A 12,897-nucleotide genomic window follows, 5' to 3' on the forward strand; every position below is an offset into this window, starting at 1 on the left:
TCTAATTTTCCCAAAGAGATCTCTAGTCTTTCCCATTCTATTGTTTTCCTCTATTTCTTTGCATTGATCACTGAGGAAGGCTTTCTTATCTCTCCTTGCTACTCTTTGGAACTCTGCATTCAGATGGGTATATCTTACCTTAAAACAGTATGGTAATGGCATAAAAACAGACATGCAGGTCAATGGAACATATGAGCACAGAAATAAACCCACACACTTATGGTCAATTAATTTATGCTCAATTAACCTATGACAAAGAAGTCAAGAATAAACCGTGAAGATAGTCACTTCAATAAGTATTGCTCAGAAAATTGGACAGATACATGTAATCAAGTAAATTAAAACATCCTCTAAAATCATGCAAAAAAAAAATAATAATCTCATTATGGATGAAAGACCTAAGTGTAAAACAAAAAGCTATATAACTTCTAGGGGGAAATTATAGGCAGTACACTCTGTCATAAATTATAGCAATATTTTTTTGGACCTGTCTCTAAAATCAGAAGTAAATAAATGGGAAGTAATTAAAATGAAAAGCGTTAGCACAGCAAAGGAAACTACTGGTAAAATGAAAGACAATATACTGAATGGAGAAAATATTTGCTGATGATATGACCCATATGACTGATAAGACAAATCAATGTGAAAGAAATAAACAATCTGATTAAAAATGAGCAGAGAAATGAATAGACGTTTTTCCAAAAAGGACATCCAGATGGTCAACTGGCATATGAAAAGATGCTCAATACCATTAATCATCAGGGAAATGAAAATGAAAATCACAGTGAAATATCACCTCATATCTGTCAGAAAACGATCATCAAAAAGAACATAAATAACAGATGTTGGTGAGGCTGTGGAGAAAAGGGAACCCTCATGAACTGTTGGTGGGAAAGTAAACTGCTGCAGCCACTGTGGAAAACACTACAGTGGTGGTGGTTTAGTTGCCAAGTCGTGTCCTACTCTTGCGACCCTGTGGACTGTAGCCCTCCAGGCTCCTGTGTCCATGGGATTCTCCAGGCAAGAACATTGATGTGGGTTACCATTTCCTTCTCCAGGGGATCTTCCCAACCCAGGAATTGAACCAGGGTCTCATTGTACGTGGATTCTTTACCAACTGAGCTACCCGGGACACTAATTTTCCATAATTTTAACTAATAGCTAACATTTGTTGATTGTTTATCAGGTGTCAGGAACTGAACAAAGACTTTATATTAAATAGTTCAAAAGGCTATGAGGTAAATACTGTTACATTTCCATTCTGTGATGGAGAGAGAGAGAGAGAGGGTCAGAAAAATGAAACAGCATGCTCAAATTTCACAGCAAGTAAATGACAGCTGAGATTCAAAGGTAGGCAATGGGACTTTGTAGCCTTAATGGCTATGCATTAGCAGAGAATTCTTGACTGCTTCCTTACAGGGTAGACATGAAGACAAAAATAACAGTCTAAACGAAAGCAATCCAAACAATATAAAGAACTATATGATAGATAATGTAGATGCTAGAAACTTCCGTAAATTCTAAAGATGAGAGTAGTGTTTGATCAATGTGCTCCAAAATACCCTTTGAGAAAATACATTTCAAAATTTAAAGTTATGGATGTATATTTCAACTATACATATGTGCAAAATTGTATGGAGTTATTAACTTCTAGGATTTATGCAATGTATTTTTAAATACTTAACATTTGATAATATCAGCTACTTTGTAAAAGTAAAATACAAAATCAGGATTAAAAACTTGCTATACTGTATGCACACCATGTTCATAGCAGTATTATTTACAATTGCCAAGATATAAAAGCTACTTAAATGTCCATCAACAGATGAATAGATAAAGAAGATCTGGTAGTATATATATATACAATGGAATACCGGTGGTGGTGGTGGTGCTTGGTTGTTAAGTCACGTCCAACTCTTTTGCAACCCAATGGGCTGTAGTCCTTTAGGCTCCTCAGTTCATGGGATTTCCCAGACAAGAATACTGGACTGAGTTGCCATGCCCTCCTCCAGGGAATCTTCCTGACCTAAGGATCAAACCACAGCTCCTGCATTACGTGCTGGTTCTTTACCACTGACCACCTGGGAAGCCCCACAGTGGAATATTACTCAGCCATAAAAGGGAAGAAATTGCATCATTTGCAAACACATAGACCTAGAGACTGTCATATGGAATTAAGTCAAAAAGAGAAAAACAAGTATCATGTAGTATCACTTAAATGTGGAATCTAGAAAAATGGTACAGACAAACTCATCTGCAAAGCAGAAATAAAGATACAGACATAGAGAACAAACTTACGGATGGATACCAAAGGGAAAGGGAGGGTGAGATGACTTGGGAGATTGGGATTGACATACATACACTACTATCGTAAAAGAGATAACCAACGAGAACATGCTGTGGAGTAGAGGAAACTCTACTCAATGTTCTGTGGTGAAGTAAATGGGAAGGAAATCCCCCAAAGAGGGGATATAGAGAGAGCTGATTCACTTTGCTGTACAGCAGAAACTAACACAACATTGTAAAGTGACTATCAGTTCAGTCGCTCAGTCGTGTCCGACACTTTGCGACCCCATGAATCGCAGCACACCAGGCCTCCCTGTCCATCACCAACTCCCAGAGTTCACTCAGACTCTACTACAAGAAAAAAGACTTTTTAAAGATGTGGTACATATATATATAATATATTACTCAGGCATAAAAAGAGGATGAAATTTGGCATTTGCAGCAACATGGATGGACTTGAGGAGGACTATGCTAAGTGAAATAAGTCACACAAATATGAAGAAGACAAATCCTGTATACCACTTACATGTGGAATCTGAAAATTATAACTAGTGAGTATAACAGAAAAGAATCAGACTCACAGATGTAGAGAGCAGATTAGCAGTCACCAGGGGGGAGAACAGGGGGAGGGGCAAAACAGGAGTGGGGAGTGGGGCTATAAACTGTTGGAAGGAAGGCAGACCACTACATGGGGGATATAGTCAATATCTTATAATAACTGTAAATGGAGTGTGACCTTGAAAAATTGTATAAAAATGGGGAAAAATATGTCCTATTGTAATTATTTTCCCACTGTATTATTTTAACAACAGAAATCCATACCATTCTCTAAGGAAGAATAGGAATGTGTAAATTTATGATGATGAGGGTTTGCTTGGGATAAAGAAACAAGGCTAGGAGCATAAGACAAAACAGAATGTGCTGCATGCTTTCTGCTGCACTTCCAGTGGTATAGGAGCCCAGTAATTATTACCACAGGCAAGAAAACGGACAATGGATAATGATTAAGAAGGGAAACTTGGGGTCTAGAAAATCATATTTAATGAGATAGGTTAGGCAATCTAAGTAGCACAGCCTCCAACAGGCTGGATTCCATAAATTTTCAGTCCGCTTTGCGATAAACCCAGTAGGTTTGTTGGCATCATTGCCTTGAAAGCTACCCAAAGGTACCCAAAACAGTTCAGAGTTGATAATTCACTCTGGGCTGTTTTTTTCAAACAAAATAAGGTAAATTTTGAGCCGCTTTAATAAAACCTTCATAGTCTAAGTATTTTAACACAAATCTACCCTGCAAGTCTAAGAAGGTACAGTCTGAAGCAATAGCACTCTGGGCCAAATGCTCTTCTGGAAAGATCCCTAGAAATCCTGGGTAGTGGTGGTTTAGGCACTAAGTCGTATCCAATTCTTACAACCCCATGTACTGTAGTCAACCAGGCTCCTCTGTCCTTGGGATTCTCCAGGCAAGAATGCTGGAGTGGGCAGCCATTTCCTTCCCCAGGGGATCTTCCCAACTCAGGGACTGAACCCAGGTCTCCTGCATTGCAAGCAGATTCTTTACTGACTAACTACAAGAGAAGCCCTTTATGACACTTGTATGCATTAAAAAAGATGAAAACTTAAAATCCCGAGTGGGAGGGTGTCAGGTGTTTCTGCCACTCAGAATGTGTGGTCCTGTCCTGTATTCATCCTCTTACTTCTCCAGGCAGGTAAGGCCAGAGGAGCTAGTGACAGCCATCCTCCTGCCATGATGGCAGCATGGAGAAAATGGCTGAGGTCAACAGTGTTTTGCCACTAAACCTGGTGAGAGAGTAACTGGCCCATCAGAGATAAAGTTTGTAACCAGTTAGCCAGAGCACTTTGGGGCAGGATGTCATATGATAGCTCCTCTGAGTCCACGCTGCATATACTAAGATTTTAGGCTCCAGCTTCCATGTGATATAGAAATACTGGCCCCTTAGGACTGTGTTTCCTGGTGGCTGACCCTCACCAAGAACCATAATTGAAAAGTTGTCACTGCCCTGAGCATTGCCAATCCCAGAAAATCTGAGAAGCACAGCCTTCTGCAATTTCATGTCTCTTCTCCAGACTGTAAAATAGCTGAAAAATAAACATTAAAAAAAACAGATAAATAAAACACTGGACAGAGTTTTGAGGACTAATGGATGAATCTCATGTGCTGTTCCTCATCCAAGGAAGTTGATTTACATCCTACTTCCTGATAGGAAAGTAATAGACAAAGGACACCCACAGATTCTAATTGCAATCATGTCTGTCATCCTGATATCCTCTGAATGCAAATTATAACAGCGTCCTCTTTCAGGTACAGATAATCTTGATAAAACATGTTTCTGAAAGAAATGCACCTTATCTTATTTCCTTCACTTCCAAATGCCAGAGTTGGGACTTTAATCATCAGATACACACCTCATCCAGGAACATGCCTACACACAAAGTCAGGAGGAAATTTCTGATCTGAGGCTCACTGAAGATTTACTTAAGTCAGAAGCATTTCTGCAGCAGTGTGAATTTCTATAGCAGTGTTAAGGCATTCTTCTAGGTGGTTTACAAATATACATTCCTTTAATCTTCATAACAGCTTTTTGAGAGAATGTACTTTTATGGACTCTGTTTTATAGATGAAGAAACTGCCCAAGTTTTCCCAGTGAGTACTTGACAGAGCCAGGATTCAAACCCGGTGAGTCTGAATCAGTCGTGCTGTGCTATGCTTTTCTGCCTCTCACATCAGCTTGCTGAGACTGACTATAAATTTATTCTGTGATGGGAATTATACACATTTAACCAGTCAACTCTAAAGGGAATCAATGCTGGATATTCATTGGAAGGACTGATGCTCAAGCTGAAGCTGCAGTACTCGGGCCACCTGATGCAAACAGCCGACTCATTGGAAAAGACCCTGATGATGGGAAAGATTGAGGGCAAGAGGATGAGATGATTGGATGGCCTCAGCGACTCAATGGGTATGAGTCTGAGCAAACTCAAGGAGATAGTAAAAGACGGGGAAGCTTGGCATGCTGCAGTTTATGGGTCTCAAAGAGTTGGACACAATTTAGTGAACAACAACACAGCATACAAGGACTATATAAGAAAGTTATACGGTAGTTGTGAATGGCTTCTGTCTCCTCACTCAAAAAGTGGCCATTGTCTTTGACTAATGCAGCTAAGGACTCTTCCTCTACAGCCTATGCACTTCAGAGTTCCTAATAGAAATCATAGAAAACATCTATACCTCTGTTCATTGTTCCAGATTTGGTCTTTAAGGAGCATGCAATCAATTTGTTCAAAAATGTTGCTTCCTTCCAAAACACTGAGCAAAATTTTGCCTCCCTGACTTGCTTACCAGCCTCAGGAATTTTGCAGCTCCCAGACTCTCTAATCTGAATACCCACAAATTCAGTTGTGGCTGTGGTCTCTCTGCAGTCATGGGACTCTGTCTTGCTAACAGGTGGCCCAAACACTTTAATATCCTTTTGGCCAAAAGAACTATTTGCTACTCAGACTCTAAAATAAAAACTGATTTCCCATTCTGCGGTAGGCTGTCATTTCCTGGAAAATGTAGCATCAGTTACTATTTTTGTAGAAATGCCCAGAAATTGTCCTGAGGGAGAGTCTCTGCTTAAACCAGTAGCACATGGGTTAGACTATCCTGGGAACATCAGCAAGTGTGTGTCACTATTATCATAAACAAACCCACAGGAATGATAAAAAGCTTCTGAGCACAATCTCTGCATGAGTACACACACCATTCTGAAGACAGAGTCCTTCCCCCTGCCCTTGCGGCTCCCTTGATAAAGCTCAAAATGATCACTTGCTCCATCGATTTGGCAATTATTTATTGTTTTTCACAATTTTTTTAGTGTTTCTCATAGTATTAGAATTCAGAAACAAGCATTATAAACTCAACACAAGTACCTCCCAAATTGGGTCACAAAGCTGATTCTTTTCAGTTGGTTTTAATCTATAGTTTGGTTAGCTGTCATTAGACTCATTTATTATAAAATGACCTACTTAGTTAAAGGAAACTCCCGACCCAGGGATCGAACCCGGGTCTCCCGCATTGGAGGCAGACACTTTAACCTCTGAGCCACCAGGGAAGCCCTTAATTAAAGCAAGAGAGTCATTATTGACATTAGTGATTTTCATACTTGCTTATCCATTACAACCATGTAGGGAGCTTCCACACTCTCAGAAGCCCAATTGGCATTCAAATTAGTTACATTAGTAACTTGGGGTGGGGTCCAGGTGTCATACATTTTCAAGTGCCCCAGGAGATTCCAACACGTAGCTAAGTTTGGAAACTACTGACATAAAGGAAAATTTTAAAATTTTTATATTACTTAATTAGATTTATACTAATAGCAAAGACTGGGATATTGTGCCTGCTAATGTGCTGGGCACTGTTGTAAACCTTTATGAATATAAACACACCTAATCTTCATTACAACCCTATGGTATTATTATCTCCATGTTACAGTCGATGGAAAAAAGAGACAGAAATTAAAAGACTTGTCCAAAGTAACTCACATTGTAAGTAGCAGAGTCATAATTTTTATTCCATTAGTTTGGCTCGTAACCATTATTCTGTCTGTTAAATGTTTATGTTTTTAAATAGAGTTTGAAAACAAACATTTAACAGTAGTTACAGCGGTGATGTCAGGATGCACTCAGAGGCACACTAAAAGTTCTTTATATAAAGAAATACATTGATAACAAAGAAAGAAAGAAAGAAAGTGAAAATGAAGTTGCTCAGTCGTGTTCGACTCTTTGCGACCCCGTGGACTGTAGCCTACCAGGCTCCTCTGTCCATGAAATTTTCCAGGCAAGAGTACTGGAGTGGGTTGCCATTTCCTTCTCCAGGGGATCTTCCCGACCCAGGGATCAAACCCAGGTCTCCTGCCTTGCAGACAGACGCTTTACCATCTGAGCCACCAGGGAAGCCCAAGAAAACCTCTTAAATACCAGTTCTTATTAGTAACTGCTTGATCTATTTTTAATTATTTTACTCAGACAAACCTCTGTTGGAATGTTATATAACAAATTAAGCCATATATCGTGTACCAGGAACATTAGCTTAAAACTATTTGTTAACATTGACAATGCACGTTCCTATGAAAATCTTCATGTAGTTGTCTTCCCTTTCATTCTCTTTAAAAAGTTCTGAACCTTTTACCTTTTTAGTTGAAAACATATCAATTATAAAATGAAAGAAAGAATGGGCCTTGCAGTTAAGACAGGTCTGGAGTCAAATCCCAGCTCTGCCATTGGCTATCTGGGCTCCTTCACCTCTCTGAGCCTCAGTTTTCTCCTCTACAAAATGGGGATAAATATAACGCATGTGAATGTGCACGCAGCAGGGTTCCAGGCCTAGATGAGACCCTCCTCCACTGTCCCCAGACCTTGGTTTCCCCATCTAGGCAATGCAGTAGGGAAAAAAATAAAGTGACTCTCCTCTCCCCAAACAAGTGAACAAGCACTCCTCTTTTGTTCTTACCTGAAGTACCATCATCCCAGAAGACTTAAAAGTCCTCCCTGGGAGCCCTCTCCTGTGCTGCAGGCATACTTACCCCTGATAACTGCCTTCCCGACATTCCTGGTTTACCCCCTCTCAGAGTTTCTGACACCCAAGTTCAGCACAAAAGCAAGCAGCTCTGGGGCCCGACGGCTCCAGGCAGCACTTCCCTTTCTCTGCCAAGCAGCCTGCAGGAAAGAGAGGCTCCTCCAGCCTCAGGCCCCAGGAAAGGGGCCCTCTGGCTGCTCCCTTCTCCTCGGGTCACTCTGCTTCACGGTGGCCCGTGAGGTTTGCTCACAGAGGCCATGGAGGTCCTGCAGCTGCTGCCAGCTAAGCCTGACGGGGCCCCTGAACCAGACCTCTGAAACTGTGCTGAGTCCCTCTTAAAGTGGGCACATACATAGCTGTTGATTATCATCTGCCTTTTAGTCCACCCTCAGCGTTATGTCTCTACTTTTCTCTTCTCCACACTCACATTCCAGCCTCGGAGGCTGGCCCTGACCTGAGATAACCTCCCTTTCTTACTCCCTTTCTTCCCTCTGGCATCTGTAGTCTAAGCCCCAAACATCAGCCCCAGCCTGGGCTGGCCACATGCTGACAGATCTCACTGACGCCCACGGTCTGCTGTTGCGACCTTATGACTCTGCCAGGCCTCTGGGAATCCATGTGCCAGTCTCCCTGGATGATCTCTGCTTTACTGTCAACGCCTGTGGAGACTTGTCCCAGTGACCTCCTCTGCCCTTGGGGTTCTGTGGAGTCTCCGCTTATTGGCCTTTTCTAGCCTGACCCACCCCACGTGCCGTTTGAACTGAAGTGTGGCAGCTTTCTCTCCATGGGAGCTGGGGGTTATGATAAATTATTCATGTGCACACAGAATTTTGTTTTTACTGGACTGTGTCACCAGCTTCTAGCAGTTGTCCCCACCTGTCTCAAGATGGCTGGCACAGATTTCCCTTTATTTAAAGGGGCCAGGTCATTTTTCACAAAACATTTAAAAAGCACATGTACCCGGGGCAAACCTGTAAGCAGGTGTGTAGCAGCTTCAGGGGGCTTCACAGGGCATCATGTTTTCCATGCCCTCTGCATCCCTCATCTGCATCCATCACTGACCAGCCTCCACCCAGACTCCTCCTTCTCTCTGTCTCTGCACGTCCCTCCTCATATCCCTCAGTCGTCAGTTTCAATACCCATTCCTCAAGCTCTGGCTGCATATTAGAGTTACCTGAGTCCCTTCAATTAAACTACAGTCTCTGCAGGTGGGGCCCGGCATTGGCACTATGAAAGGCTCCTCGGATGATTCTAATCTGCTTTCAAACATGAGAACTTCTGACAGGAAAATTTAGGCTTCAGTTCTTTTCCAGGAAGGGCAAGAAGCTCCGCCACCAAGAATTAATCTCTATCTAACTTATAATTTTACTCCTCATATATAACATAGCATGTAGCATATCTTGGGGATAATGTGTGCTTGATGAATAAATAAATGGATATTCTGAAATATGTTTACAACTTTGTCCTAAGCCTGGAAGCTATGATTTATATCCACTAAGCCAAACTGGCTAGAAAATTTGAAAAAAACACATTCCAAGCATGTTCTCATCCAATTATAAAAATTTTAGATTTTGACATTCCTCATCACCATATTAAAATTCAAAATATTTCTCCCATTTTTATATACACTAATTGTAGAAAAAACAGAAAATACTTCCAATCAAAATAATCTAAATAACATCTGTGCTTATACCATCACTGTTAACCCTTTATCATCTCTCATTTACTATGCCCACACACTATTGCATATATTAAATTGAATCATACCTTATTCTTTCAGCAATATGTTGTGTAAAACCTTAGTCTCATTAAAAGTAACTTGGAGACAAGTCAGCTAAACCTTAGGGAGGTTAAAACTTAAGCGTCTAAGTCCCCTTGAAGGACACTGAGAGCTTTCTAACGTTTGGCTACATTCTTATGTTCAATATGTGTGTGTGTGTTAGTCACTCAGTCATGTCCGACTCTTTGTAACATCATGGACTATAGACCGCCAGGCTCCTCTGTCCATGGAATTCTCCAGACAAGAATACTGGAGTGGATTGCCATTCCCTTCTCCAGGGCACTTTCCTGACCCAGGGATCAAATCTGGGTTTCCTGCAATCCTCACAAATTCTTTACCATCTGAGCCAACAGTGTAGCCCATGCCTGTATTCTCTTATTAGTCAAGTCGGTAAATGACATTTGTATTTGAAAAAATGAACCTTAGGTGGCTGTGAAATAGGGAAAGTTACTCTCCAGTGACTACATATAGGGACAAAGAGAACATTTTTAATAAAAATGAAAACAATTTCTGAGGGTTTCAAATCTTAAACTCATAACATTATTTTGAACCTATGCTTGCTTTTGTATTTTGACAGAAGAAAATCATGATGACTAATGTTTATCAGCCACTTTTTTGTTAGGCACTGTACTAAACAATTTATGTAAACTATTTGGCTTATTGCTCACAATAGAACCATTAAGTAGGTATTATATCCCCCGGTTATGAATAAGGAAGCTGAGGCTTAGACAGACTAACAGGTTCAGCTGGGTTCTGCAGGTAGCGAGTGACAGAGCTGGGATTGAGGGATGAGAAGGGTCGCCCCTGACCACAGTGTTCTACTGCTAGTCTCAGTTCACTCACCGTGTCCAACTCTTTGCGATCCCATGGAACACGCCAGGCTTCCCTGTCCATCACCAACTCCCAGAGCTTGCCCAAACTCATGTCCATTGAGTCAGTGATGCCATTCAACCATTTCATCCTCTGTCATCCCCTTCTCTCCCTGCCTTCAACCTTTCCCAGCATCAGGGTCTTTTCCAATGAGTCAGTTCTTCATATCCAGTGACCAAAGTATTGGAGATTCAGCTTCAGTATCAGCCCTTCCAATGAATAGTTAGTGTTGATTTCCTTTAGGATGGACTGGTTGGATTTCCTTGCAGTCCAAGGGACTCTCAAGGGTCTTCTCCAGCACCACAGTTCAAAAGCATAATTCTTCAGCACTCAGCTTTCTTTACTGTCCAACTCTCACATCCGTACATGACCACTCGAAAAACCACAGCTTTGATTGTATGGACCTTTGTTGGCAAAGTAATGTCTCTGCTTTTTAATATGCTCTCTACGTTTGTCATAGTTTTCTTCCAAGGAGCAAGTGTCTTTCAATTTCATGGCTGCAATCACCATCTGCAGTGATAAGAAAATAAAGTTGTGTCTAGCAACTGCTACTCTAGTAGCACCTAATAAAATGCAGTACTTTGACAAACCTTGTTCTTAATAAAAAAAAACCTGTGTTGACAATCTCCTTCCTTTTATTAAATTACCCTATAATTTTACTGGAACTTGCCTAAAATTTATGGTTTAAAAATCGCTGTTTTCCTTCTTGGGGAAATGGAGAATTTATCCACGTCTAGTCCACACTATTTTTATTGTTTTTTTTTTTTTTTTATTTTCTAAAGATTCTCAGTGGCAGTTCTTCAGCCCCATGGGTTAAGTTAGTCCTCCTCATAGACAGTGTATTAAAAAGAAGAGACATCACTTTGCTGACAAAGTTCCGTATAGTCAAAGCTATGGTTTTTTTTCCAGTAGTCATGTACAGATGTGTGAGTTGGACCATAAAGAAGTCTGAGCGCCAAAGAATTGATGCTTTCAAACTGTGGTTTTGGAGAAGACCCTTGAGAGTCCCTTGGACAGCAAGATCAAACCAGTCAATCCTAAAGGAAGTTAGTCCTGAATATTTATTGGAAGTACTGATGCTTAAGCTGAAACTCCAATACTTTGACCACTTAATGCAAAGAACTGACTCTTTGGAAAAGATCCTGATGCTGGGAAAGATCGAAGGCAGGAGGAGAGGGGACAACAGAGGATGAGATGGTTGGATGGCATCACTGCGTTAATGGACATGAATCTGAGCAAACTCCGGGAGATAGTAAAGGACAGAGAAGCCTGGTGTGCTGCAGTCCATGGGATGGCAAACATGACTTAGGGACTGAACAACAACAAACATGCTTTCCAGCTCTACAGTCTGTTGCTGACGGCATGCAGAATCAGAGGGGTCCACTTGAACAGTAGGACAGTGCAGCTGATCCCTTAACTTTCCTAACAAACCCACTAACTAGTAAATATGCTGTGTCCAGAGCACATGGGTCACTTTTCAATCAACAGCAGAAATTACCTCGTTTATCTCAGTTTAGAGCCATTTCCTATATGCAGCTCCTGTCCAAAGCCTGACAAATACAATTGATATTCAGGGCTGGTAGTTTATGAGACGTGAATAGTAACGCATTTCCTAAGCTTTCTCCTACCCAGCCAAATCGCCGGAAAGCAGCATGCCTGCATTTTATTACTCTGGCTTTCCATACACCTCATTTTAGGGGTTATGACTCGAGTTATGCCTTCAGCCAGCATCGTTTGTCCTATGAATGGTGACATGCCGAATGCCCACTACCGCTGAAGACACATCAGCATGTACTTTCACGTTTTTCTATAAAGGCTGGTATGGTCAATTCCTGCTGCAGTTCAGAGTCAGAAAAAGCCTGGTCTCTTCTGACATACAAGTATGCTTCTTTTCTCTTTTGAGTAATGAAGATGACTCCCTTCTGCAGGAAGGAGAGGGGAGTCCTTCCTCCCTACTCCCTTCCCTTCAGGAAGCTGGTAGCTAAATATTCTACTCAGTTGCTGTAGCTTCTTATCTAGATTCACTGGTATAAGTGCCTGCTTGTCTTTCATTACCAACTCCATGCCTATATCCCCTGCCTCTCCTTCTTTTTGTTTTGTCCTGGTATGTTTAATAGATTTTTGCTGGATTGTAAAGACAGTATGGGCTTAAGAACCTTTCTTCCTGGAATTCTTTAGAAACTAACAGTTTTGAGCTGTGTGAACTTGAGTGAGTTTCATAATATTGTCAATGCCTCCCTTTTTCATTTATAAAATGAGAATAATAAAAGCACTGCCTCACACAGTTGTTGTAAAAATAAAATAATGCAACGTGTAGTTCAAATGATGCTATTATTAATGCTTTCGCTCCCTTTAAAAAAATACTCGATGCATGATGCATGATGCA

The sequence above is a fragment of the Capra hircus genome, chromosome 6 (assembly GCF_001704415.2).
Source record: "Capra hircus breed San Clemente chromosome 6, ASM170441v1, whole genome shotgun sequence".
Lineage (NCBI taxonomy): Eukaryota > Metazoa > Chordata > Mammalia > Artiodactyla > Bovidae > Capra > Capra hircus.